The sequence below is a fragment of the Lemur catta genome, chromosome 4 (assembly GCF_020740605.2).
Source record: "Lemur catta isolate mLemCat1 chromosome 4, mLemCat1.pri, whole genome shotgun sequence".
NCBI classification, from domain to species: Eukaryota; Metazoa; Chordata; class Mammalia; order Primates; family Lemuridae; genus Lemur; species Lemur catta.
This window is the reverse complement of record NC_059131.1, coordinates 24,485,657-24,513,611: the sequence shown is the minus strand read 5'-3', so window position 1 is coordinate 24,513,611 and position 27,955 is coordinate 24,485,657. Positions and strand designations below refer to the sequence as shown.

The 27,955-nt window shown below is 37.7% G+C and overlaps 1 protein-coding gene across 1 annotated transcript in view; it reads right to left on the bottom strand.

The window, feature by feature from the left end:
• The window catches only part of RASGRP3 (RAS guanyl releasing protein 3), a 107,075-nt gene extending 79,358 nt beyond the window's left edge, over positions 1 to 27,717 (bottom strand). Inside the window, exon 1 of the mRNA XM_045549363.1 lies at positions 27,489 to 27,717. The gene's annotated coding sequence lies outside the window, so the exon portion shown is untranslated. The remainder of the gene's footprint in view (positions 1 to 27,488) is intronic.
• Between the last annotated feature and the right edge of the window lie 238 nt (positions 27,718 to 27,955).

The following is a 27,955-nucleotide window of genomic DNA, read 5'->3' as shown; positions in this document are numbered from 1 at the left end:
TGGGATTTTCCATATAACCACCAAAAACCTAGACAACATAATAAAAATAATTCTCATTCACAATAGCAGCAACAACAAAACTTCTAGGAATAACAAAACAAAGTGAATAACCCATGTAAAAAACATACAGAACTTTACTGGAAAAATAAAAAATATTTTGATAAATAAAGGGTAATACAGTTTTCCTGTACTGGAAGATTCGACATGGTAAAGATGTCAATTCTCTCCAAATTAGTTTATAAATGTTATCAAATTCTGGTTAAAATCTCAAAGAGATTTTCCAAACAGATAAAAAAAAATCCTAAAGTTTATCCTAAAGTTTATTTAGAAGAATAAAAAACTGAGAATGGTAAAGGAAATTTTAGAAAAGAACCATGAGGGGGATACTAGGTATTAAATAGGCTAAAAATTAAATAATTTAAAGTTTGGTAGTGGTGCCAAAAGAGGCAGAACAATGGAACAGAACAGAAAGCCCAGAAATATACATATGAGTATTATATTTAGATGTTTCTTATTTGTTAAATATGGTACTTAAACCCACCAAGAAAAGGATGGACTTTTCAATAATGAGTTGGTTAACTATAACGAAAAATGAAGATGCCATCACTATTTCATGCCACATACAAAGTAAATGCCCAATAGACTAAAGATGCAAATGCGAAAATAAAACCACACACAAACTTGAAGAAAATCATGTGATTGTTTCTATAAGCTTAAAATTATTTTAATCATGATTAAATACTTTTATCATGATAATATTTTAATCATGATTACAAAAGCGGAAACCATAAAGAAAAAAGTTAAAATATTTAAGTCATAAAATGTAAAATTTATGTATGTTAAATATAACCCCACCATAACCGAAATTAAATCACAGATGACAAAATGAGATTAAAAGATGAAACATATGGTAAAGAGTTAATAGCCTTAACATATAAGTAGCATTTACAATTAACAACTGGGCAGAGGATATTAACAAATAGTTCACAGGGAAAGAAATATAAATGATCAATATACATATGAAAAAAATATTCAGCTTCCCTAAAAAAAGAGTATAAATTAAACAATGATAAGATACCATTAATTATCTATAAACTTGACAAAGATGAAAAAATTAAAATTCCCAGTGTTGTCAGGAGGTTTGGAAAATTGTACTTGTTACACTGCTGATAAGAATATAAATCATAGAACATATGAGGAAGATAATGTAATATATGGCAAAAGCTTTTTAAAATGTGAATATCCTTTAACTCAGCAGTTCCTGTTCTAGAAACATATTCCAAGAAAAGAATTGCATATGTATAAGGATGTTTCCCACAGCATCATTTATACTAGGGAAATATTAGAAACAATCTATGTGCCAAAAGTAGTTGAATAAATTAGAACACATTCATAATATCTCCATCTTTGCACTCATTATATTAGTATTGAAGTATATTATTAACATGGAAAAATATTCAGTGTAGATGAAGTCAAAGACACAAGTTACAAAAGTTTATTCAGTACAATCCCATTTTTTTGTGTGCAATCTCTTTCTCAGACGCATGCGCTTTTTTGATACCTTCTCTGTTTCTCTTTATTCTTCCAACATTTGTCTAAGTATCACGGGAAATTTTCTCTAATCCTCTTGTACTTCCCTTTTTCCTCCCTTTGAACTATGTGTGAGCCAAAATAAGTACTCAGTCACAGTCACTCATAAAAGCTGTGCTAGCTACATGCTCATAACAAACAAAAAGAAAGAAAAAATTTCGAAAGACTCAGAGAGTCGAGTTGTTAACCTCTAAAACCCTTGAATGAAACAAAGCAACGTCAATAAATGAAAAAGATAGGTGATGTCTGTATTCAGTGTGTATTCCATTAGGGATTCACCAAAGTACAAGAGAAAAATCTCTGCTGTCAAAGTTCATAATCTCTCTGGGAGAAAGGGGAATGTACAGTAAAGCTATTTTTTTATATATCTATATAATAGTAATTATTATATATAATAGCAATCAGTATCTACTAATATATGTTATGTCAGTATATTACCAGTAATATGTAACAAGCTACCAGCTGTACAAAATGCTCATTTAATTTTCACAGTGATGCTCTAAAAGCTGCTATTATTACTGCCAGATGACCTTTAGTGAGGTTAACTAGCCTGCTCAGAACTAGTAAACAGCAGAGGGAGACAGAAGTAAGCCCAGATCTGACTCCAAACTTTGAGCATTTACCCTCTCTCCCAGTGAGTTAGTAGCCACAGACGTTTTCATAGATTTGCTTATCCTCTTCTTATTAAACCTAAGTCACTCAAAATTTTTGGTTTCCCAGTGCATATAAAAGTCATGTTTACACTATGTGTAGTCTATTAAATGTGCAATAGCAAGCATTATGTGTGTTTCCACCACATCTGCAGCTACTTCCTCCACTAAAATCTTGGACCCCTCAAAGTCATTCATGAGGGCTGGAATCAACTTTTCCAAACTCCTGGTAATGTTGATATTTGACCTCCTTCCATGAATCATGAATGTTCTTAATGGCATCTAGGATGGTATGAATCCTTTCCAGAAAGTTTTCAACTGATTTTTCCTGGATCCATCAGGGGAATCACTTTCTATAGCAACTGTAGCCCTACAAAATGTATTTCTTAAATATTAGTAATAAGACTCGAAAGTCAAAATTACTCCTTAATCCATGGGCTTCAGAATGGATGTTGTGTTAGCAGGCATGAAAACAACATGAATCTCCTTGTACATCTCCATCAGAGCTCCTGGGTGACTAGGTACATTGCCAATGAGCAGTATGATTTTGAAAGGAATCTTTTTTTCTGAGCAGTGGGTCTCAACAGTGGGCTTAAAATAGTCAGTAAACCATGCTATAAACAGATGTGCTGACATCCAGGCTTTGTTGCTCCACTCACAGAGCACAGGCAGAGTAGATTTAGCATAATTCTTAAGGGCCCTAGGATTTTCCGAGTGGTAAATGAACATTGGCTTCAACTTCAAGTCACCAGCTGCATTTGCCCCTAACAGGAGAGTCGGCCTGTCCTTTGAAGCTTTGAAGCCAGGCATTGACTTCTTCTCTCTGGCTACGAAAGTCCTAGATGACATCTCCTTCCAGGAGAAGGCTGTTTCACCTACATGGAAAATCTGTTGTTTAGTGTAGCCACCTTCATAATAAATGATAACTTGCTGCAGCTTCTACGCCAGTGCGTGCTGCTTCATCTTGCACTTTTATGCAGACAGCTTCTTTCCTTCAATGTCATGAACCAACCTCTGCTACCTTACAACTTTTCTTCTGCAGCTTCCTCACCTTGCTTAGCCTTCACAGAATTAAAGAAAGTTGGGGCCTTGCTCTGGATTAGGCTTTGACTTAAGGGAATGTTGTGGCTGTTTGATCTTCCATCCAGACCACTGCAACTTCTCCATATCAGCAATAAGGCTGTTTCACTTTCTTATCATTAGTGTGTTCATTGGAGTAGTGCTACTTTAGCAGTGCTGGAGTAGTGCTACTTTAGTAGTGTTACTTTAGTAGTGCTATTTTAGTTTCCTTTAGGAATGTTTCCTTTGCATTCACAACTTGACTAACTGCTCAGTGCAAGAGGCCCAGCTTTCAGCCTATCTTGGCTTTCAACATGCCTTCCTCACTAAGCTTCATTATTTCTAGCTTTTGATTTAAAGTGAGAGACATGCAACTCTTCCCTGCACTCGAACACTTAGAAGCCATTGTAGGGTTATTAATTGGCCTAATTTCAATATTGCTGTGTCTCAGGGAATAGGGAGGCCAGAGGAGAAGGGGAGAGATTGGGGAACGGCCAGTCCATGAAGCAGTCAGAACACACACAGTGTTTATCAATTAAGTTTGCTGTTTTGCATGGGTGAGGTTCATGGTGTTCCAGAATAATTACAATAGTAACATCAAAGATCACTGATCACAGATCATCATAAAATGTATACTAATAATGAAAAAGTTTGAAATATTGCAAGAATTACTAAAATGTGACACAGAGACACAAAGTGAGCAAATGCTGTTGGAAAAATGGCACTGATAGTCTTGCTCAACACAGGGTTGCCACACACCTTCAATTTGTAAAAACTGCAGTATCTGTGAAGTGCAATAGAGTGAAGCACAATGAAATGAGTTGTGCCTGTATAAAATAGAAAGAAGAACAAAGAAGGAGGACAGCCTCTACCAGAAGAGAGGAGGCTTCTGCAGAAGGCACCTCTGCATCCCAGCCTCTGTGGGCCCCTTTCTTCAGCATCCTTGGAGAAACTCCAAAGTTTCCAGAAAGTTGGGTCCAGTTTAAAAATAGACTTCCCCTTTCATTCTCTTTCTTCTTCCTCTTTTATCTCTTCTCTTTCTTTTTGTAAAATTTCATTCACTGGTTTTTTTGGGTTTTTTTGATCTAAACAACAGACATTTATTTTCTCATAGTTCTGGAGGCTAGAAGTTCAGGATCAAGGTTCATTAGGTTCATTCCCTTTTCAAAAACATTTTAGCCTTATTATTACTGCATTTACTTAATTTAATTTATTTAAATTTACCTTTTGTTCCCTCTCCTGGCTTTTCCCTATTTAAATTTACCTTCATGGCAGTGTTTTCCTCTTAAAATTTTCCCTCCATCTAATCAGCTTCTTAAACTAGGCTAGATTTCTAGCTGAAGCTGGGTCAAGTGAAATCTGGGAAGGAAAATTTAGCATTCATGCCACAAAACACCTGGCTTACCATAATTACTTACATAATATCTTTTTCCCCTAATAGTTTTATTTTGAAACCCTTATTTGACAGCAACTTTCATTCATTTTTGAGGATCTCACTCCTCTAAATCGTGGACTAGTGGTAAAGTTAATCTGAGTCTAGATCTGAAATGCCACTGCTGTTTCTGGGATTCTTTTGGTTCACGAAAAGAGTTGCTTGTAGTAAAAAAAAAAAAAAAAAATCTGAGGCTATCTCTGTGCATTTTTCTGAGAATCATTTAGTGTGCAGAGAATAATATAAGGGTAATTTTCTGATTTATGATTTCCTTTCTATTCAAGCACCAGCATGGTTGCTATTTCAAAGCAGAAAATACAAAGCTGATTCAGGAATGAATGGGCAAGGTAAACATATAAATTTTTTTTTCTCATAACTTGTGATAGCTAAATGCATGAGATGAGGGCACAGTTTGATTTTCATAAGAATCACTGGGAAAGTCTAGTTAGAAACTCCAAATCCTCTTGTTCTCAAATGCAAACTGTAGGCTTCCTCTGCCTCTTCTCCCCATCTTCACATTATAGCCTGACTCTCAATAGACACAGGCCTCCTTTTGAGTCCACTAAGCTGTCCTGGGTCCACACCACAGCCCACTGGCCTTGGCTGGAAGATGATGCTCAGTGTACACTTCCTGAATGAATGAATGAATGAATGTATCAATCAATTTTTACATCATGATCATAGTTATAAAATAGCCATGCTAATTTGATACCAAATCCATCTGCTAAACATTGTGCATAATTCTAAATAATGTCAACGTTCCCATTTATCACTTTTGCTCTACACTTTAATTACCAGATTATCCAAACCCAGCTACCTAATTACAAGTCCTATTTTCCAGCCTTAGTGCCAAACTCCCTGCCCAAGTTTTGATTCAGCCATCATAGCCTCGAGGTTATAACTCTGTGAGGCTCGGGCTTTCGACCTCATTTCCATTTTCCATATCCTTTACTAAAGTATTACTGTCTTTATCATACACTTCATTAAATAGAGCCATGATTTACACTGTATTTGCTCAACCTGTGGGCTGCAGTCTCAGTATTACTTGTTCCTTTGTGTATAGAAAACCTTTGGATGAGATATTCTTATGACTTCCTGGGAAAACACAAAGGCAACCGCAGCAGAGGAGTAACCTGCTGGAGAATAAGGATCTAATATTATTGCAACAGCATTTTCTTATTTGTAGATCATAGGGGGTAAACTAAGAAAAAGCACTTTTAGAAGCACATTAAAAAAATGTGGGAGGGAAATTTCCAGTTTTCCCTAATGTTTTAAGTAAATAAGGAGTGTTCTCAGGGCTCATCTTTAGGATAGTCACTATCACAGGTGAAAAACAGTAGATTAATTAATGTCGGGGTAAAACTTAAATTGAGAGGCAAGTGGAGGGATCTGAACAGACAGGTGGGTGTTGCTTCCTTAATATAGACCATAGGAGGTAAGAAGCTCAATAAATCTTCCTGGCTGGTGGAAATAAACACATGGTAGTGAGAAATCAATGTAGAGAAGCATGGGCTACAACAGCTGAAAAATATCAACATTAGCAGTAAAGCTTTTGTAGGCATTTGAATTCCTGTAAATTCTTTTAACATTTACATTCTAATGACCAGAATAATGACATTATCACATTGAATAATAGTCTTGTTTCCTCTTTACAAAATAAGAAAAGCTGGACTCCTGTGTGTATTTTTTAATTTATAAGATACTTAAATTTAAAAGGCAATACATGCCCGTTGTAGCTAGTTGAACAATACAGACACATACATAAAGAAAAATTTAAGAACTCCTCTTTCCTATCCATTCCTATCTCACTACGATAACACACATCTTTCTCTATCCCATATCAAAATGTAACATGGGATAGAAAAACATACCTCATACATGCATATATGTATGAGGTTCTATTTTTCCATTTTTAAAAACCCCATTAAATTGATTTTTTTCCCTTAATAATGTTTCATGGTCATGTATATTGGCTCCAAAGTCAATAATATAGATTGAATTTATTCCTTTTAATAGCTGAATTCTACTCCACAGTATAGTCACTTCATAGTTTATTCATTGTATTAATGTTCAAAATGTTCCTGGTTTTTGCCTCTATAAACAGTGTTATGCTACGCATCCTTGTACATATATCTTTAGTTGCTGGTGGTTTTATTTGCATAGTGTAAATTTCCAAAACTGGGATTATTGGAATTGCAAAGTTATTCCTTTAATGTTGACAGAGATTCTTTCCTTGACCAAGCTAAGCTCTAGCCAGTTTCCTCCAAGCTCTCTTGTCAACTAGGCCTCAACCTTGGCCTATAAAGACTTGAACAAACCCTAACACAGTTTCTAACAGTTCAAGGTCTCATCCCTATGATAACCCTAGCCCCACTTAAAGTGTCTGCCTGAGAAAACTCAAGGCTAAAAAATTTCCTCTTTCTCCTAGTCTGTGGGAGGACAGAATCCGAACTTCAGTAACTGCCAGCAGAAACAGCCTAATCACATTTCCACTAAACAACCCTTTGTAATTTTTCACTTTCCTGATTCTACTGAGGGCCTACTTGTGCCCTCCCTTCTCCCTCATTTGCCCTTTAAAATGCCTAGTTACGTCTTTACTAATCAAAGTTCAGTTAAGTTCATGCTGGACATTTTTCCCTTTGCAAGTACGTTATTACTGATTAAAATCTATCCTTACCACTAGTGTCTGACTTTGCTTATCTTTGACACTATGCATTCCCAGTTAGTTTCCTAAAACTGAACTAAAAGCAATGCAAGGGTCATGGGCTTAAAGTGTCTGAGAAATGTCCACTTTGAGGATCAAGATTTTAATAAGAGAGCCACTAAAAATTCATTTTGGAATTATAGCCCACCAGGCATATTGATTAAATCATTTATGTTCAAGATGTTTGCTTGTTTTTCATGCAGAATTATAATATTTTTAAAAAGCAAAGCATCTGAAACCCAATTAATTAAAATTTGTCAAAGTTAAAAGTTGGAGTGTATTTGCCCCCAACTAGTCCTTATCTGCACACACCAAAATTTTCATGAACTCTAAAAACCATTGTAGTCATGGAATCAATTGCTGATTGGTTAAAAATAATTTTTTTATGAGCAAATGTGGACTGATTTGCTATTATGAACAAAAATGTTAAGACAAGACTAAAAACATTTCCTTTTGCTTTCCCAGCATGCAATGATGCTGGTGAAAGAGTCAGTCACTTTCTCACTTGTTTCTATCTTATTTGCTGGCCTTGGGGACTGAAGAGCCAGCTACTCTGCGTGTCATCTGAGGCAGGAATAGGGCCCGGAATCTAAACATAGGGAAGAGGAATACCCAGCGTCTGCAGCTACACTCCTTCTGGCATGGGATTTAAATCTCAAACCACCTCTTCTGAATTCCATGACTTCACCATATAGTTTGGTTTGGGACTTTGCAGTGAGAGGTTGAAATATATTTGTCTATATTTTTTAACAGCATATATAGTCCATGTTACTGTTAAGTGATATGGCTACACCAGCCAACACATTCTAAGACACAAATAACAGAGCACAAGGTTTCCTGCTTTAAGGAAAAAATTAACAAATTATATTCAATATAAATTAAGGAAAATTTGTTCACATTAGCAAAGCATTCTTTGTTTTTAGAAAGCCACTCATTAAAGGATTACAAGAAATGTGTACACCTCTGGTTTATTAAAAATGGCATTTGACCAACAAAAATTCAACTCGTACTATTCAAGAACACATTTATTAAGTAAAATAAACATAAGTCCAATTCTGGACCCAACTTACTGGCCCAGTTGGTCTGTGTCCTTTCCTTCACAACAAAAATGTGGGCAAGCAATTCCTAGCTGCCCGTGATAGACAGCTACTTCACAGCCTCCCGGGGCGCTCAGAAGTAACCTGCTATAAATAGCCCACAGCTCTCACATCAGTGTCCTTAGTGGAAGGTCCAGGTGAAAAAATAAATTGCCTGAAATATGCGCCCTGCATTCTAATGCCACAGGCTACTATGGGCTGAAAATTCCCAGTAATCCTCCTGACGATTTCACCATAAATAAATTTTTTCTTTTTGAACCATTCTCTGAACTGTCAGGAAAGGCAGTGTGGTGAAGGGTGGGAATGCTACACATTGCAGAACAGGAAACCAGGACCCTCATTCCGCACTCAGTCACTTAGGAGCTGAGTCAGTTAAGTTTTTAAGTATAAAATTCCTCGCCTGTAAAAGGGAAATGATAACATCCAACTCAAGGGGTGGCTATATGGGTTGGAAAGAATGCATTCCATTTCAGGATTTTATCCTATAAAAATATTTAAAAGGTGCAGAAAGATATCCGTAAGACAAGCTTAATGTGACATTTGTAATACCAAGAAAAAGAAAAAGAACAAACCAAAAAATAAGGGGAGAGTGATCAAAATAATGACAATGTTGTATACATTCAATGAAAAAGATTAAATGGAAAGATGGCCTTGATGTAGTAAGTGAAAAAAGTAAGTTGAAAAAACACTACACATTTAGCTCCATTTGTATTACAACAACGTATGTTTTGAAATGCATAGAAAATATTTGCAGTGACAACAAACAATAAACATATATCCATTCCGAAGAATAAAAGAGGGTTCCAACTCTTTTCTTTTTCGTATGATTCATTTTAGTATTGAGTACATTCATTTATAACAAACCTGTATTGCTTCTATAATTAAAAATTAAGGACAATAAAGAAAGCAATGAGAAATAAAGCACTTAGCACAATGCCTAGTGGACTCTGGTGAATGGTAATTAACAGTTACTTCTGTGCAGAAGCTACACAACTCTTTAGGGAAAACAAGTTTATAGAAAACTAGCAGATCTTGGTAACATACAACCAGTTCTGTTCACGTGTGAACTGGATCAATATTTTCTTTTTAGAAAAATGGATTTTTTTAAATTGTGGTGATTGTTCCACAGATGTATACATATGTCAAGACATCAAACTGTATACTTTAACTATGTGCAGTTTATCACATCATTATACCTCAACAAAGCTGTTTTTAAAAAGTGGTACTAAAGTTTTCAATAGGAATTAAAATAGAAGACTGAGATCAGAATTAAATGTTCCTAATGTCTTCATGTTATTCAGAAGAAGATTGAAGATATTAATATTAGACTTTATTAATTCAAGTATGTATTTTAAACTTTTAAGGATAACCACTAAATCAAAAGAAATAGATTATATAATTTTCAAACCGATAGAGGGGAAAAATTGGGAATAAAGAAAACTTGGAAAATCCAAAAGAAGACAGGAGAGAAAATAAAGAGAAAGAATGGTAAATACAAAATAAAAATAACATTAATACCTCAATAACCACAGTGCAGACTGTCAAAACCCAATGAAAATGTAAAGACTATCATTAAATAACAAATAAAAAGATGGATCCATTTTTAATCAGTTCAGCTCCACAGGTGTAGGGCTGTGTACACATGGACAAAAGGATCAAATACCTCTCCCCAACTCAACCTCTTTTAACTGCTTTTCTGAAGCATTAACATTAACTGAAGGAAAGTTCTTTATACCAAAAATAACAAAGGAAACTGACTTGGTGGGGAGAGTAGAGGGGCGGAGAAGTGGAAAGGAGACAAAGAGAACTGGCAAAGAGAAATAATGTTTCCATGTTATAATCTCAGCAAAAGGGAAATTTAAATAGATGTGAAATTATCTAACTGATACCCAGCTGGTATAAGAAAAGTGGCACAGCACTTGCTACCTAAAATGAGACCCCTAGGGCAGGGTGGGGCTGTGTCTAGGACCCCCCAGCTGCCCTTCTCAGGAGGTCTGAAGGTGAGGAGCACCATGGAGCTGGAACATCTCTGAGAAATCTGAACTAAACCAGGCCAGATGATACAACTCATCCGCACTTTCAGAGAACCTGCAAAACTGGATAGATGGTTCTAATCAATCTTATCAGGGCAACAGATAGAAAATTCTTTCCCAAAGTTAATTCTTTAGTCTTATTCCAAAAGGAGGCCACATGGCTCCTCTGGGCTGTCTGCATTTGGCAGCACTTCCCCGGTCTCTATTGGTTTTACACGTGTTGGGGCTGATGTTCGGGGAATTATGGTGAGACACTAGGAAACTATGAGCATTGATGCTGTCGTTGCCTGTAAGCAAATGTTCTTCCCAGCCCGATTATCTAGGAATTTGTGAGCCTGTCCTGATCACTCGGATGCTAAAACAGAAATTTCACAGGACCAAGAATCAAACGATATGACTTCTCATCCCAGCCCTGCCCTAATCTACTTGAGGGATAGTGACGGAGTCCACTACATTCTGAGTCCACTTTAATAATCAATCAAAAAGATAAGCATGGCAATATTTGTCTCAGATTTTTTTTTTGAGAATAAAATAATATAGAAAAAAGTACTTTGAAAAATCATAATGTATCATAGAGATGTTAAGTTTACTCCTTTCTTATGTTCATAAAACAATTTTAAGCCTTCATGTACCTCTGCCTACATGGCATCATGTCCTACAGAAGAGGCTGAAAAGTTATAGCTGACATCTATAACACCGTCTGCCTGACATTCCCACTCTCCTCCATTGCCACCGTCAACCACAACCCCACCTGCCCCTCCTACCTTGGCCCTGAGATGTCATGTGACCCAAACTGGGCCAATAATGGTCCCTCTTGCTTTGGCCACATTCGAGTGTTCCAGGAGTAAGCACTTGATTCAGGTGGACAATTCCCTAACCTACCAAGTCCCTTCCCCTTATTTTTCAGACATAGAACCAGAACATCCTTTTTCTGCAGCCAAGTTACAAAATATAAAACCTAGAACCTATTAGGAGTTACATTTTCTGCCTTGCCTATGGCATTCTGGGAGCTGAGAGGGGGAAGAGGACCGGGTCTCAATTTTCAGTGGATATCCCAGTTTTAAGTGTAATATGTTTACCTTCAGCTGACCCTTATCGAGAAACCAGGGTCTCCCAGTCTGAACACTCCCTATTTTACCCTATTGAGAGAATAAACCTCCAGTCTTCTTCTATGAGGAGTGAGGGGTGGTCTTCCACTTGTGCAAAAATACTTTGATCTCATTTTAATGAGATTTCAGAAGAAAGCGAAGGTAGGTAAGGTGTGTGTTAAACCTGTCTTTAGCTGGAAGCTCAAGCTCTTTATAGTACGCTCATTGCTCTTTATAATATTCTTAACCCATTTTGATGTCTCTGGCCCTTGGTGCCCATATACTGCCATGTCTACCCTAGACTCTACCTTGGTCATCTCTTCCCTCTTCCCATTCAAATTCCCCTTTCCTTTGGTATAGGATTATATCTTTTTTTTTTTTTTTTTTTTTTTGAAACAGAGTCTCACTCTGTTGCCTGGGCTAGCATGTCCTGGTGACTTCATAGCTCACTGCAACCTCAAATCCTCAAATTCCCAGGCTCAAGCGATCCTCCTGTTTCAGCTCCTAGAGTAGCTGGGACTACAGGTGCCTGCCACCATGCCTGGCTAATTTTTTCTATTTTTAATAGAGATGGGGTCTCGCTCTTGCTCAGACTGGTCTCGAACTCCTGACCTCAAGCCATCCTCCGGCCTGAGCCTCTCAGAGTACTAGGATTACAGGTGTGAGCCACCGCGCCTGGCCCTATAGGATTATATCGAACAGAGAAAAGCATAGATGCATCAAATTTATATCAAAGTAACAGGGATTAACTCACTACTCTCTGGAATATGTATGGTTTTTAAAAATTAACTTTTGTTACAAAAAGAAGAAGAAGACAGGGAGAAAGCAGCCATCACAATCCACAGAAACCACCTAAAGAGAAACCAAACCTGCTAATACTTTGATCTTGACTTCAGCTTCCAGAACGGTGAAAAATAAATTTCTGTGTTTAAGGTCCCCAAAAATAACTCTTGTTGATTTGTATGTGTGTGATTTCAAAAATCATATATGTTCACCACAAAATTTTTTTTAAGGTATAGAAAGGTACAAAAAAGAAAAATAAGATCAACTGTAATTACACCTTTCTTAACATTATTTTGATATACATGTGTGGTAAGTTGCAGAGGGCCACCAATGATCCTCACATACCCTTGTGCAGTTCTTGCCCACCCTGAATCAGGGCTGGCCCTGTGTGACCAATAGGATACATGAAAAGTGATGATGTGTAACTTCCAAGGCAATGCCATAAAAAGCATTGCAACTTTCACCTTGGTTTCCTGGCTCCCTCACTCTGAAAGAAGTCAGTCAGATGCTATGTCATAAGGGCATTCAATCATTCCCAAGGAGAAGCCCACAAGGAGAGGACCCGAAGCCCCCAGCCAACAGCCAGCACCAACTTTTCAGCTATGCTGGAGAGCCACCTCCAAAGCAGACATCAGCAAGATGGTGGAATAAGACCTTCCAGCACACATCTCTTCATAGAAACACCGATTTGAACAACTATCCATGCACGGAAATACCTTCACAGGACCAAAGGAATCTAGGTGAGAGATTACAGAACTTGGGGTAGCACAGAAATAAGAAAAGATGCATTGAAGAAGATATGAAGAACCGTTTCACATTACCTGCATCACCCCTCCCCCAAGCCTGAGCACACAGTGCAGAGAAGATACCGTCTATTTGGGGGAAGGAGAGTGGACTGAACACCCAACTTTGCTATGGACCACAGCACCAGGCTCGCCTCAGTGAAAGCCAATGCCAGGGCAACCCCTCATGACCCCAGGCTCCAGGCCAAAACCTGTAGATTTAGGCTCCAGGCCCACCCTAATGCCAGGCTGGCCTCTATGGCCCTAGGCAGCAAGCAGTCTTACAGCCTCAGGCTTCATGCCTGCTCCAGCCCCAGGCCAGTCCCACAGCCCCAGGCTCACTCCAGAGCCAGGTCTGCCCCAGCACCCCAACCTCCAGCCCAACTCCTGCCGGCCCAGGCTTCAGGCCAGCCTCAGCATCAGGCTAGCCCATGTGGACTCTGGCCCTAGGTTTCAAGCCCATCCCAGTGTCAAATGGGCCTCTATGAATTCAGGCTCAAAACTAACCCAGTGCCAGGTTGGCCCCCATGGACCCAGGCTTCAGGCTAGCCCCTGCAAACAGAGGATCCAGGACCACCCCCATGAACCCAGAAGCTAGGCCCACCACAGCAGATCCAAGCTTCAGGACTACCCACCTGCTGACTCAGGCACCAGGACAGCCTACCCAAAAACTGTAGAAGAAAGCGTGCTCTCGGACCCCTCTAGACAGCCCACCCAGAATCTCTGGATGGGCTGACTGGTAAAAGCCAATATGTAAAGAGTGGAATAAGTGCCTGCTTCTTCAAATGTACAGATATTAATATATGGCCACAAGGATCATGAATAATAAGAGAAACATGATACCACCAAATAACAAAATAAAGTAACCAATCCTTAAGAAATAGAGATATATGAACTGCCTAATAAGAATTCAAGATAATCATCTTAAAGAAGCTTGGTGAGGCCAGGTGTGGTGGCCCATGCCCTATAATCCCAGCACTCAGGGAGGCTGAGGAGGGAGGGTCACTTGAGATCAGGAGCTCAAGAAATGAGCTCAGTCTGAACAAGAGCAAGACCCCATCTCTAAAAATAATAGAAAAATTAGCCAGGCATGGTGGCATACACCTGTAGTCCCAGCTACTTGGGAGGCTGAGGCAGAAGATTGCTTGAGCCCAGGAGTTTGAGCTTGCAGTGAACTATGATTACACTATTGCACTCTAGCTGGGGTGACAAAGCTAGACTCTGCCTCACAAAAAACAAACAAACAAACAAACAAAAAAGCAGCTCAGGGAGCTATAAGAGAACACAGATCACTAAATGAAGTCAGGAAAACAATACAGAAACAAAATGTGAAATTCAATGAAGGTATAGAAACCATAAAAAAAAAGAACCAAAAATAAATTCTGGAGCCAACGAACACAATGACTGAACTGAAAATTCCATAGAGAGTTTCAACCGTAGACTCAGTCAAACAGAAGAAAGAATCAGTGAGCTCAAAAACAGATTACTTGAAATAACCAGTCAGAGGAAAATAAATAAATAAATAAATGTGAAGAAAGCCTACAGGATTTATGGAACACTATAAAGCAAGCAATATGCATTATGGAATTGACAAATGGAGCAGAGAAAGTAAAAAAGGGCAGAAAGCTTATTTAAAGAAATAATGGCCAGGTACAGTGGTGTACACCTGTAATCCTACCCCTCTAGGAGGCTGAGGCGGGAGGATCACTTGAGCTCAGGAGTTCAAGACCAGCCTGAGAAAGAGCAAGACCCCATCTATAAAAATAAAAATAGAAAAATTAGCTGGGCATGGTGGTGTGTGCCTGTAGTCCCAGCTGCTCAGGAGGCTGAGGTAGGAGGATCACTTGAGCCCAGGAGTTTGAGGTTGAAATGAGCTATGATGATGCCACTCCACTCTAGCCTGGATGACAGAGCAAGACTGTATCTCAAAAAAAAAAAAAAAAAAAAAAGAGAGAGAAAAGAAAAGAAAAGAAAGAAAAAAAGCAACTCATCACATATAAAGGAATTCTCAGAAGACTACCAGTGGATTTCTCAGTAGAAATCCTGGAAGGCAGGATAGAATAAGCTGATATATTCAAAGTGCTGGGAAAAAAAAAAAAAAAAAACCTGTCAGCCATGAATACTATACCTATTAAAGTCATCCTTCAGAAATGAAGGAGAAAAAAGGACTTCCCAGATAAACAAAAACCAAGAGTTGATCACCACTAGACCTGGCTGAAATGTTAAAGGGAGTTCTTCAAGTTGAAATGAAAGGATACTAACTAACAACATAAAAGTATAAAATTCACTGGCAAAGGTAAATATATAGTCAAATTCAGAATACTCTAATACTGTAATGGTGGTACATAAGTCACTTTTAACTCTAGTATGAAAGTTAAAGGACAAAAGTATTAAAAATAACTATAGCTATGCTAATTTGCTAATGAACATACAATATAAAGAGATATAAATTGTGACATCAATAACATAAAATGTTGGAAGAGGATACATTAAAGTTTTGAGTTTTTGTATGCAGTTGAAGTTAAATTGTTATCAGCTTAAAACAGACTGTTACAACTATAAAATGTTTTATATAAATCTCATAGTAAATATAAAGCAAACACCTATAGTGCATACACAAAAGAAAAAAGAAATCAAAACATACCACCACAAAAAAAAAAAAAAATCAAATCACAAAGGAAGACAGCAAAAGATGAAGAATGGAACAAAATAACTACAAAACAGTAAGAGAACAATTCACAAAATAGCAATAGTAATTTCTTACCTATCAATAATTACTTTAAATATAAATGGATTAAATTCTCCACTCAAAGGGCATAGGGTGAATGGATAAAAATAAACAAGATCCAACTATATGCAGTCTATAGGAGTCTCACATTGGCTTTAAGGACACACACAGCTGAAAGTGAAGGGATAGAAAAAGACATTTCATACAAATGGAAACAAAAAGAGAGCAGGGGTAGCTATACTTATATCAGATAAAATAGACTTTAAGTAAAAAACTGTAAAATGAGACAAAGAAGGTCATTACATAATGATAACAGAGTCAATTCATCAAGAGGCTATAACTATTGTGACTATATATGCACCTAGTATTGGAGCACCTAAATATATAAAGAAAATATTAAAAGAACTAAGGGGAGCAATAGACAGAAATACAATAATAGTAGGGAACTTCAATACCCCATTTTCAACAATAGGCAGCTCATCCAGACAAAAAAATCAACAAGGAATCACTGGACTTCAACAACACTGTAGACCAAATAGATTTAACAGACATATACAGAACCTTTCATCCAACAGCAATATAATACACATTCCTTTCAAGTACACATAGAACCTTCTCCAGGACAGATTATGTATTACACCACAAAAGAAATCTGAACAAATTTAAGAAGCCTGAAGTCATATCAAGTATCTTTTCTAACTATAATGGTATGAAACTAGAAATCAATAAAAGAGGAAAATTGGGAAATACACAAAAATGTGGAAATTAAACAACACACTCTTGAATGATTAATGGGTCAAAAAAGAAATCAAAAGGAAAATAAAAAGATATCCTGAGATAATAGAAAATGGAAATACAATATAACAAAACTTACGGGATAAGGAAAATCAGTTCTAAGGGAGAAGTATATTGTGATGAATGCGTATGTTAAGGAAAAAGAAAGGTCTCAAATAAATAATCTAATTTTATAGCTTAAGAAACTGGAAAAAGAAGAACCAAATAAACCCAAAGTCAGCAAAAGGAAGGAAATAATCAGAGCAGAAATAAATGAAATATAGACTAGAAAAATAACAGAAAAGATCAATGAAGGCCGAGTGCACAGTGGCATAGTGGGTCATGCCTGTAATCTCAGCATTTGTGAAGGCCAAGGCGGGAGGATGACTTGAGCCCAGGAGTTTGAGATCATCTTGGACAACATAGTGAGACCCTGTCTCTAACAAAAAAAAAAATTAGCCAGGTATGGCGGTGCACACCTGTAGTCTCAGCTACTCAGGAAGCTGAGACAGGAAGATTGGTGAAACTAAGAGCTGTTTTTTTTAAAAGATAAACAAATTTGACAAACCTTTAATTAAACTAACGGAAAAAAAAAAAGACTCAAGCTGATAAAATTATAAATGAAAGAGGAGGCATTACAGCTGATACCACAGAAATACAAAGCATTATAAAAGAATACTATGAATAATTATAAATAAATTGAATAATCCAAAATAAATGGATAAATTCCTAGAAACATATAACCTACCAAGACTGAATCATGAAGAAATACAAAATTTGAACTGACCAATAATGAATAAGGAAATTGAATCAGTAATAAAAAACCTCCCAAGAAAACTCACAGGACAAGCCCATAGCTAACACCATATTCAAAGTGTTTGCTATCTGCAACCATTCCCACCTCTCCTGATCAGTTCACTCATCCTTCTTCAGTATCCTTTCTCTCAATTGCTTTTGCTTCTAGGACATTTTCTTCAAAACCTCCACATTTCTTCTTTGCCTTGGAAATTACCAGCCAACCTACCTAAACCTGCCGCCCGCCTCTAATTACCCATTTGGATTCTGATTTCACTGTCGAAATTCTCAGTGAGCATTCTGTCACATACCACCTTTATTTTTTCACTTCTCTTTCAGATTTTAAACACATAAAATCTGATGGTATTACTCAACCCCACTGAAACTATGATGTCAGAAACTTTCTAAATGTTGACGTGAACAACCCTTTTCACCTGCCCTCCTTTGATGAAGCCATCACCGGTCTTCACAGATGCACGCTCCAGAGCTGTTACAACTCTTTGAGGGGCATGTGGCACAGCCTCCCCACCCTTTGTCGTTGTTAGTGTCTTCCATTACCAGACAAACAGCCCCAGTTTCCAGGCGGAAAAAATAGGGAGTGATCTAGAATAGATTGTTCCTCTGGCCTAGACGCCTGTTTTTCAGGCTACATACCTCAACTCACTTGTAGGTCCCTGAATTCTCTTGCTGTTTTGTGAAATTAACCAGCAGAACCACTCAACCCAGCCTTCTCCACCTTGCCTGAAGGTCTATTAATGCCTGACTTTGTCATTCTTTCCTCATTTTCTAGTGATTAGGAAAAAAACGGTATCTGCAGGTCCAACAGTTAATGGCACTAAGATATTAAAAAAAAAAAAACAAAAGAAAAGAAAAGGAAAACTGACTTGGAAATCTATGTGCAAAGGCCAATTGTACACACTCCTTCCCTTCCTTTTCCCCACCCTAGAGGCTTCAGGAATCATTTCTTGAAGACCACTCCTCTAGAGCTCCCCACCTTTTCCCCTAGGAGAACTAAGAAATTTTGCACAATTCTCTTTCTCATATGCCCATGTATTTAATTCTAACCTTTCCCTTCACCTTCCTCTCTTCTACTTCTCAGCCAAGTTAACACTTCAAGAAAGTCTCTCCCTTTTGGGAATTAAAAATGGTCCTAAGCATGGCTACACATTAAGATCAGTGCCAGGGCACTTTGTCCTTAAGGAAAAGGCAAGTTCAAAGGTTGGAAGTAAAATTAGACATAAAAGTCTAAAAAAGGCCTCTCCACCTACGGGTCACTTAGGTAAGGCAATCTTCTTAAAAAAGAATTCCCACTTGAGCACAGGAGTTCGAGGCTGCAGTGAGCTATGATGATACCACTGCACTCCAGCCTGGGCGACAGAGAGAGACTCTGTCTCTTAAAAAAAAAAAAAGAATTCCATCTATTTAGTATATTTGCTTTTCTATCAGCATTAAGGGACAAAATCTATATAATTTATTCCTTATACTTGTCCCCAAACCTAATATAGCACCTAGCACTTCCTGGATTCTGTACCAGTGTTTGTGGCTTTGAATACAAGGTGATTGTGTTTATATAGTATATTCTTTGTTTGGGTTAATTTATGTACTATTAATGTATTAATGTAATATAATTATTAATATATTAATGTACAGTATAATGTATCAATGCAGAAGTAATATATTAATAATTATATTTCATCATAAATGCATTATAATCATTAACATGTATTTATAATAATTTAATAAATAATACAGTACACTGGAAATACATTGTAATAATTTCATTGTAGATATATGGCATTTTAGGTACACATATTCAGTCACTATTTATAACCTTGTTTCTATCGGGAAAATGGAAAGTGTATTCAGAGGGCCAAGAAAATTCTTAAAAACAAGCTTTTGGAGCATGACCAATTTGTAAATCATGCAATGAATGGTCATTATTTATATAGTATTTTACATGTCTTTAACTTTTATTTTGATTTTAGAATTTTCTGACTGCTTTAAATCTAGCTTTATAACCAAACCCTCATGGAATAAGAAATTAACCCAAAATATGATCATTCCAGTCGGCTGCAACTCATTGCCAGGACTTCAGAGGCATTTCCAGGTCCCTGCCATTGGCGGGGCCATAAGAATCTACAGTGGCTTCTGGTTTTATCCACTTCCACCAGTTCTATTTTTGTATCTCCATATATAGCACTGAGAACTATCTTTATCACCCCAGCTGACTGGCATGAGAGTCCTCAGGGCATAGTAGTTACACAAGATTATTGAAGCATACTTCCTAACCTTCCAACAAGACAACGCAAAATGCAGAAAAGACATCAGCAAATGGTCACAATGTTAGAAGTGTGTGTGCGTGTGTGTATGTGTGCACATACTTGTGTGTGTTTTAATTGCTAAAAATTTCTTTTTTTGTACTAAGTTTTATGCACTATTAAGAGTACAATGTTGGCCGGGCACGGTGGCTCACGCCTGTAATCCTAGCCCTCTGGGAGGCCGAGGTGGGTGGATCGCTCGAGGTCAGGAGTTCGAGACCAGCCTGAGCGAGACCCCGTCTCTACTAAAAAAAAAATAGAAATAAATTATCTGGACAACTAAAAATATATATAGAAAAAATTAGCCAGGCATGGTGGCACATGCCTGTAGTCCCAGCTACTCGGGAGGCTGAAGCAGGAGGATCGCTTAAGCCCAGGAGTTTGAGGTTGCTGTGAGCTAGGCTGACGCCACGGCACTCACTCCAATCCGGGCAACAGAGCGAGACTCTGTCTCAAAAAAAAAAAAAAAAAAAGAGTACAATGTCTATAATGTTTTCTAAAGTTAGTTTTAGACTGTGTAATGGCATTTATTCCTATGCCTAAATTCACTCAAAAACATCATGACATCACGATAAAGTCTCTTATAACTATAAAACCCAGATTTCAAATTTGGGGAATTTTAAAATTTCTATTACCCTTACTCTCAATTTAGGAATCCATAGTTGCCCAGCCTAAATGAACAGTTGGGTTGTTCTAAAAGGTCAAATCTGAAAAACTGCCAATCCTTGGCTTGCTTTTCAACTATTCAGTTTTGGTTGATACCTATAAAAGTAGCCAGCTCAATATATTAAAATGGAGAAGTCTGTGCATCCACAACAGATAGAAGTATCTCACAGCCCAAATTTCAAATGTTATTTATGAAACTGTGGGTGGCACTGTAGCTCTTCTGTTTAGATTCGCACTGTCTAATACAGTAGCCACTAGGCATCTGAAGCTATCGAGCACTTCAAACGAGGCTAGTCCGAATTGAGGTATGCACTAAGCATAAAATACACACTGGGTTTCAAAGACTTGGTATAAAAGAGGGAATGTAAAATATTTCATTAACAATTTTTATGTGGAATGCATGATGAAATGATGCTTTGGATATATTTGGTGAAATAAACTATATTATTAAAATTCATTTTACCTGTTTCTTTTTATTTTTTAATGTGGTCACTATAAAGAATAAAATGACCTATGTGGGTCACATTTGTGGCTCACTTCTACTGGACAGTGCTGTTCTACGGCCTTCACAATAAATAGAATGGCCAATAAGTAGTCTTTAAGATTGGAAGTCGGAGCTACTGCAGAATTTAGGCTAGTCAGAGAAGAATATGACTTGGGGTAAAAGTTATAATAGCCCAGGCATGTTTAGTTTTCCCATCCAAAGAATTTTAATAATACCCACAAGACAACCATGGACACAAGCCACCAGGAGAGATAAATAAATGTTACTGCAGTATAATACATATCTTACTTAATTCTTTCCTAATTGATAGCACATCCCTCATTTTCATCTAAGGGGTTATTAATTGTGCCCACTTCATGGCATGGAAACTAGATAGTGAATTCACTTGTTTGGGGTTTTTGTTGTTTTAGTTCCCCACCCATTGCTGCTAAAATGAAGACTAGGGATCATCTCACAGAAAATAGAAACATAAATTTGATATTTTTAAGGTTAATGGAAAATAAAACTTTAAAGATTCTATGTCTGGGCAACAAGCAGCTAGTTAGAGGCAGGAAAAGTTACAGAAATATCGGGAAGCATCATTACTGGATACGTGCAGGGGGAGGAGTTCACACTGACCCTGAATATTAATAAACATAAAAAGTTCAGCACAAAATCCCTGATGTGGGATTACTGGATTATTGAATTAAAAACATATTGGGGGGGTCATTGCTGCCAGCAAAGAATTGTGTAACAGCTGGTAAAAACAATAGTAATTTCAGGAGCAGACTGAGAATAAAACAATAATATCTTTGTAATGTTCTGAAATTGTTGCATGAATAAAGCTGAGACTGGCTCCACTGCATTTCCCAGTTTGATTTGCTGACCATCTTGTCTGCCTTTAATTGTTTTCTGCCATTCATTTCCTCCAATTGTCAATTATTACTAGAACAGTTATGAAAACAAAGTGCATGTCTTTGTTTCCTGTTGCTGATGAATGCAGTGAAGTCATACCCTAGGCCAGTGCCTCATAATCGTTTCCATTACAATGAATTATGCTGTCACAAACAGGATATAACTCTTTACTTGGCAAAGAGGCCATAAATGGCGCTGAATTAGCACAAACATATTGTCAGCCATGACAGCAAGAAATTGGAACAGAGACTTAGCTTTCCACCTTTAAAAACACACTGGTTTTTGTTCCTGATTGTAAAACTAGCACATGCTTATTTATCCTGGAGACAAAGTAGAAAATAAAAATCACCATTACCCTACTGACCAGAAATTCCTATTGTTAATATTTTGGTGCATGAATTTTTAGCTCTTAGCTTTTTTTCACATATACATACATATTTTTTAAGTAAATGGGATCACACTATGTATATAATTTTGCAGACGTCTCTTTTTTGCTGAATATTTACTATGAACAGTAAATATTTTAATATAATTTAACGTCCGTATAAAGTTCCATATTGTGGAATATTATTTAACAATTCCCTTATTTTTGTACATTTAGGTTGGTTACAAAATGTGTCTGTTACACATAGATAAAGATTCTTTCACATACATTTTTGTCTGAATTTATGATTCTTTCCCTTAGGACAGATTCTAAAAAATAGACTTTTCACTTTTTACTAAAAAATATATTTATATTTTGAAGTAAATATTTAGAGTAAAAGGTCTAGAAAATCTTAACAATAAAGGTACATATGTGCACTGACAGTTTAATAACCAAACATGATATGTACCTGCCTAAAAGGGTACAGAGGTGAAATAATTTCAATAATTAGAAAGTTTAAGATAAATCTAAAACTGTTCTATTCAAAATGCCCGTCAGGCCAGCCAGTTGTAAGGGTGCGTGTAATTCATGAAGTCTGTTTCCAGAATTTCCTAGCACAACTAAACCTCCACACCAGTTAGGAGTCCACAGATGATTTTGTAGTGATTTTGTGAACTCTCGGTTATAGTATTCAGAGATTCCTAAGGAGCTTGGTCCTAGTGCCTGTCTGTGCCGTCTCCGGCCTGGGCTGAACAGTGTTAGCTGGAATGACCACTAGAGGGCAGACAGGGACAGGGAGAGGAGGTTAACACGCTTCTTGGTCTCCTTTTCTCTTCAGCATAATCTTTATTTCACCAGAAAACTAAGGGAAAATTTAAAACGAGCCACTGAGAGGAAAACAATTTCAGAAAAAGAAAGAAAGAGAGAGAAAGGAAGAAAGGGAGGGAGGGAGGCAAGAAGGGAGGGAAAAAAGAGTAAAGAAAAAGAAGGAAAGAAGGAAGGAAGGAAGGAAGGAAGGGGGGAGGAAGGAAGGAGAGAGGAGAAAAGAAAAAAAGAAAGAAAAATGAAAAGAAAGAAATGGAAGAAAAGAGAAAAGAAAGAAAAGAAGAGAAGAAAAGAAGAAAAAGAGAAAACCTCTATGTATAAACTATTCCTATTTCCTCAGAGATTAACCAAAAGGTGCAGAATTCCATGAGGGCTGCCACAGTTGGGAACAATAAAAGACTAGGACTCTAGGTAAACATTGGGTTATAGCACAAACAACTGGTGCCTTTAGATCTTTGCAGATGGCTGCAGTGAAGCCAGAGCAAGGTGCTCAGCATTCTCTGTGGGAATTAGCAACAGCATGGGCTTTGGCCTCATACACAGCTGGTTCCATCTTCTATCTGTCTGTCAGTAACTAGGCAAGCATAGGCAAGTTACTTAACCTCTCTGACCTTCCGTTTTCTTATCTACAAAACCCAGCTAGCAATGGAACCTGCCAACAGGTGTTTATGAGCATAAAATAAGATAATGGAGATAAAAGGCTTAACATACAGTCAGTGCTCAATAAGTGTCAGCTGTTATTGTTTCCAGTCCTCCCCTCCCTCCTAAGCTGCTTCCCATTTCCATCCGTTCACTTAACTATTTCTATCTGACTATTCCATCATCGCTTCAAATTTAACACGTCTAAAACCAAAATCTTCATCTCCCTAACTCCCGGACTTGCTGTTGTCTCTTTGGCCATTCCTCTGAATAAACCATAAACCATGACATCTTTAACACTTCCTCTCCTATAACCAAGCCTGATTAGTTTACAAAACAGGTCACTTTGTTCTCGAATATGTCCCCATCTGGTTCCTCTCTGTTTTCATCAGCACCCAGGCCTCGGTGACCTGCTCTCTGCCCCAGTGACTCCTGCCTCAAATGGGCGGATCGTATCCACGTCATTTCCCTTTCCAAAACCCCTCAGTGGTTCCTGCATCTTTAAGTCAGATTTTAAACTCCTTAGCCTGGCATTACAGTGCCGCCACAGTATGACCCCAGCCTCCTCCAGACACTTCTCTCCTGCTCCATATGTTAGTCCCTCTGCTCCTGTCAAGGTGATCGACTCTCAGTTCCCTGGTAGAGTTGTCAGATTTAAGAAATAAAAATACAGGGCTCCAAGTTAAGTGTGAATTTCAGCTAAACAACAAATAATATTTTTGTATAAGTGTGTCCTGTGCAATAGGTCTCATACACACCCATGCAATAGAACACACTTACACTAAAAAAGTGTTCGTTGTTTATCTGAAATTCACATTGAACTAGGCATCCTGTATTTCATCTGGCAACCCTGTTCCTCGGATGCACCAAGCCCATTCCTGTCTCTGCCTGCACTGACATCTCCAGTCTTATCTTGGATGCTCTTGTCTCTCTCTGTCCCACCAGATCTTCTTCTGCCTTCCAAGGCCCAGGGCAATTTCCTACCCCCATGAAGCCTGCCCAGATCAGGTCTTCCTGCCGTGGCGTTCATGGTCTACATCATTAATTTGGCTCCATAGATAGGATGCCTTGTGTCCTATATACTTCCCTTTCTCCAACTTCATGTTGAGTTTATCAAGGGTAGAGACTGCATTGTAAGTTGGAAAACTTCATAAATATACTTTGGTGGTGTAGTGCTGTTTGCTAACCTGCAATCCAGGGTGTGAGGGGATGAGAGGGTAGGAAAAGGGGGATCTTCAGAGGCCATTCATCCAAATTTAAGGTGCCTGTAGACACAAAAAAATCAACATGCGACACCCCCCTCGCCCACCTAGCATCAGGCCAGATGGCAGACAGGTGTGGCTGCCCGTCTGAGGAAGACAACCATGACCTTGGCATGCTTCTCCCCATTCCCCTCTTCAATACATCTCACAAGTTGCAGATCCTATTTGGTGACATCCACATTTTTTGCTGTTTTGTTTGATCTCTTTAGTAACCTGATTTCACTTATATTTACATGTGAGGGCTGGGGGCGGCTAAACTACGTAAACTGTCAACACATAGTGATTATAGAAGTTTATACTGGAAATGAGGCAATAGATTTCTATTTAATTAATAGGAGAGCTAAAAAAGTTGACAAATTATTTTCATAATTCACTATCTCTAACGTAAAATACTCTCAGGAACTTAAAGATACAGCAAGAAACCTGTGGAACTATTAAGCAATTTCCAAGAACTGTATTTCTAAATAACTGGCATTTCATGAATACATTTATAAGCATCTATGGTCATCCGGAAACCAACGACCATCAATGACACTTATATCTCACTCTGTTGCCTGGGCTAGAGTGCCGTGGCGTCAGCCTAGCTCACAGCAACCTCAAACTCCTGGGCTCAAGTGATCCTCCTGCCTCAGCCTTCCGAGTTGCTGGGACTACATGTATGCACCACCACGCCTAGCTAGTTTTTTTCTATTTTTAGTTGCCCAGCTAATTTTTTCTATTTTTAGTAGAGACGGGGTCTCACTCTTGCTCAGGCTGGTCTCGAGCTCCTGAACTCAAGCGATCCTCCCACCTTGGCCTCCCAGAGTGCTAGGATAACAGGCATGAGCCACCATGCCCTGCACATCAATGACATTTCTGCAAGTGAATAAATATATTCTCAGAATAATATCTATAACTTACAATTTTATCTATTTTTAAAACTTGAATAGTGTTAAAACATTTTTATCCTCATAATTTAAACATATGAATGTGACAAAGGTGAAAGCTCTTTTGAAACTCTAAGAGTTCAAATGAGTTCAACATTAACAGAGATCAGGATCACCATAAGCAACGTTCCTATCACTGGAGCCACGTAGAGTGGCGATTAAGTAAATCACCTTGGATTTCACTCTCTGGAAGGTAATAAAATGGACCAGAGCTGATTTTGCAGCACTCACTGGAGTGTCCTGACAGTAAGTGCTGAGGGTTTATTTGTTTCTTCACATCTATCATATTTACCCAGATGAATTTCATGTGCCTCTTGTTTCTTACAACTTAAGTTCAACTAAGAAATCATGCTCTTTCTATCGAAGCATATTATACTTTCCAACAGTTTCCGTGGAATGAATTAGAATTTTCTAATCAGAAAAAAATAACCCTTCCATTCTCCCGGGAAAGGGACTAGCCAGTGGGATGCACTCTGAGCCAGAGCTGAGGCTGGCCCTCTGTACCAGTTCTGGCTGGCGCAGCCTTTCTGGCTTCCAGCTTCGCTATCTTCTTGCGACAGATTCTAAACATACCCATCTCCAACAGGGATAAGCCGAATAACAGCAACACATTTCCTTCTGCTCTTCCTCTTCAATAATCCACCAGAACCTTATTCCTTTGCTAGTCATTGTGGTAACATTAATCAAATTACTCCAAGACACAAATGTGGATATTATCAGCAGTGCATGCAAATATGGTACATCATTTAAACAAATGTGCTTGTTTAATGGCAAAGAATGCTAAAAGAATTTGGAATGTCCCTAGGAGCTTTCCAAGTTTTTTGTGGGCAGCATCAACTGTTCTTGGATTTAATCCATTTTCTTTGGTCCTTACCACTTCTAAACCCAGTGACATTTTTCAAGTCACTCAGAAGATATATATTGAAGGAATGTTTTGAAATTATGATTTAAATGTAAATAATTACTATGAACAGTTTCTATCACTGGAAACTGTTCAGTGATTTTTTGTGTGTGTGCTTCTAGAAGGTTCTCCTTTACCTGAAAATGAATGTCCAAGAGAAGAATTTTGTATTAAAAAAAATTTTATCTTCACTTAATTTTACACATTTAAATTTTAGTTAAAATAATTTTTCTATAATCGTCCATTTTGTTTGAAGGGCTATGTATTAAAAGTATTCTAAATCAGTATGGATCAAAGAAATAGTAGGTGGATTATTAACCAGCACTTTGAAAAGGATGGACAAATAGGCAAATATCAAGAAAATATTTTTTCAAAAGCGATCATCAATAAAATTACTGGTATTATCTAATAGCCTGATGATAATGAAACGGAAGAAAGTTAGCGGAGATAAAGTTACCTTCAGAAAACAGCAACTTTAAAAAAAATTGTTAGAAACTGAAGATATAACTGAAGCTGATTTCTACATTTCTTCTGAGATATAAGCAAAGCTCATTGAAAAGTTACATGAGGACCTGCCCTCAAATCATATCCACTGTTCATGGCTAATATCCGTAGTTCATGAAATTAAATGCATTAAGACATAACAATAGACAGACTTAAAAATGACACTCACCTTCTTTTGCAGACGTGTAATCATTTAAAGTTCATCCCTAGATTGAATCATCTTTTTCTTTTCATTCATCAACCCCTAGTAAGTTTCTCTTCAATGTGTCTAAACACCTAGAGATGCCTGTTCTTTCTTCTAAAATAATGCCATGACCTCCATTGCCCAAATCCAGTTCAAAAGTGGAGAGAGGAAAAAAAAATAGAAATTTGCAAGCTGTTTACGCCTAACAAGGACAGTGAAGCTGCTAAGCTTTGAGCTCAATGAATTAAAGGTTGTTTGGCTAAATGGCAGGCACACTTCCTCCTATTCTTTCCGAACTTAGTTTTCCTGCCTCCAGTGGAGCTTTTTCCTCTCCTGGGCTATAAATAGCTTGGTCATAAGAGTACTGAGGAAAGAAGAAGGCAGGAAATGTATTTGATTTCAGAAAGCAGTCTTAGGGGTGTGTGTGTGTATGTTTCTTTCAAATGAATACT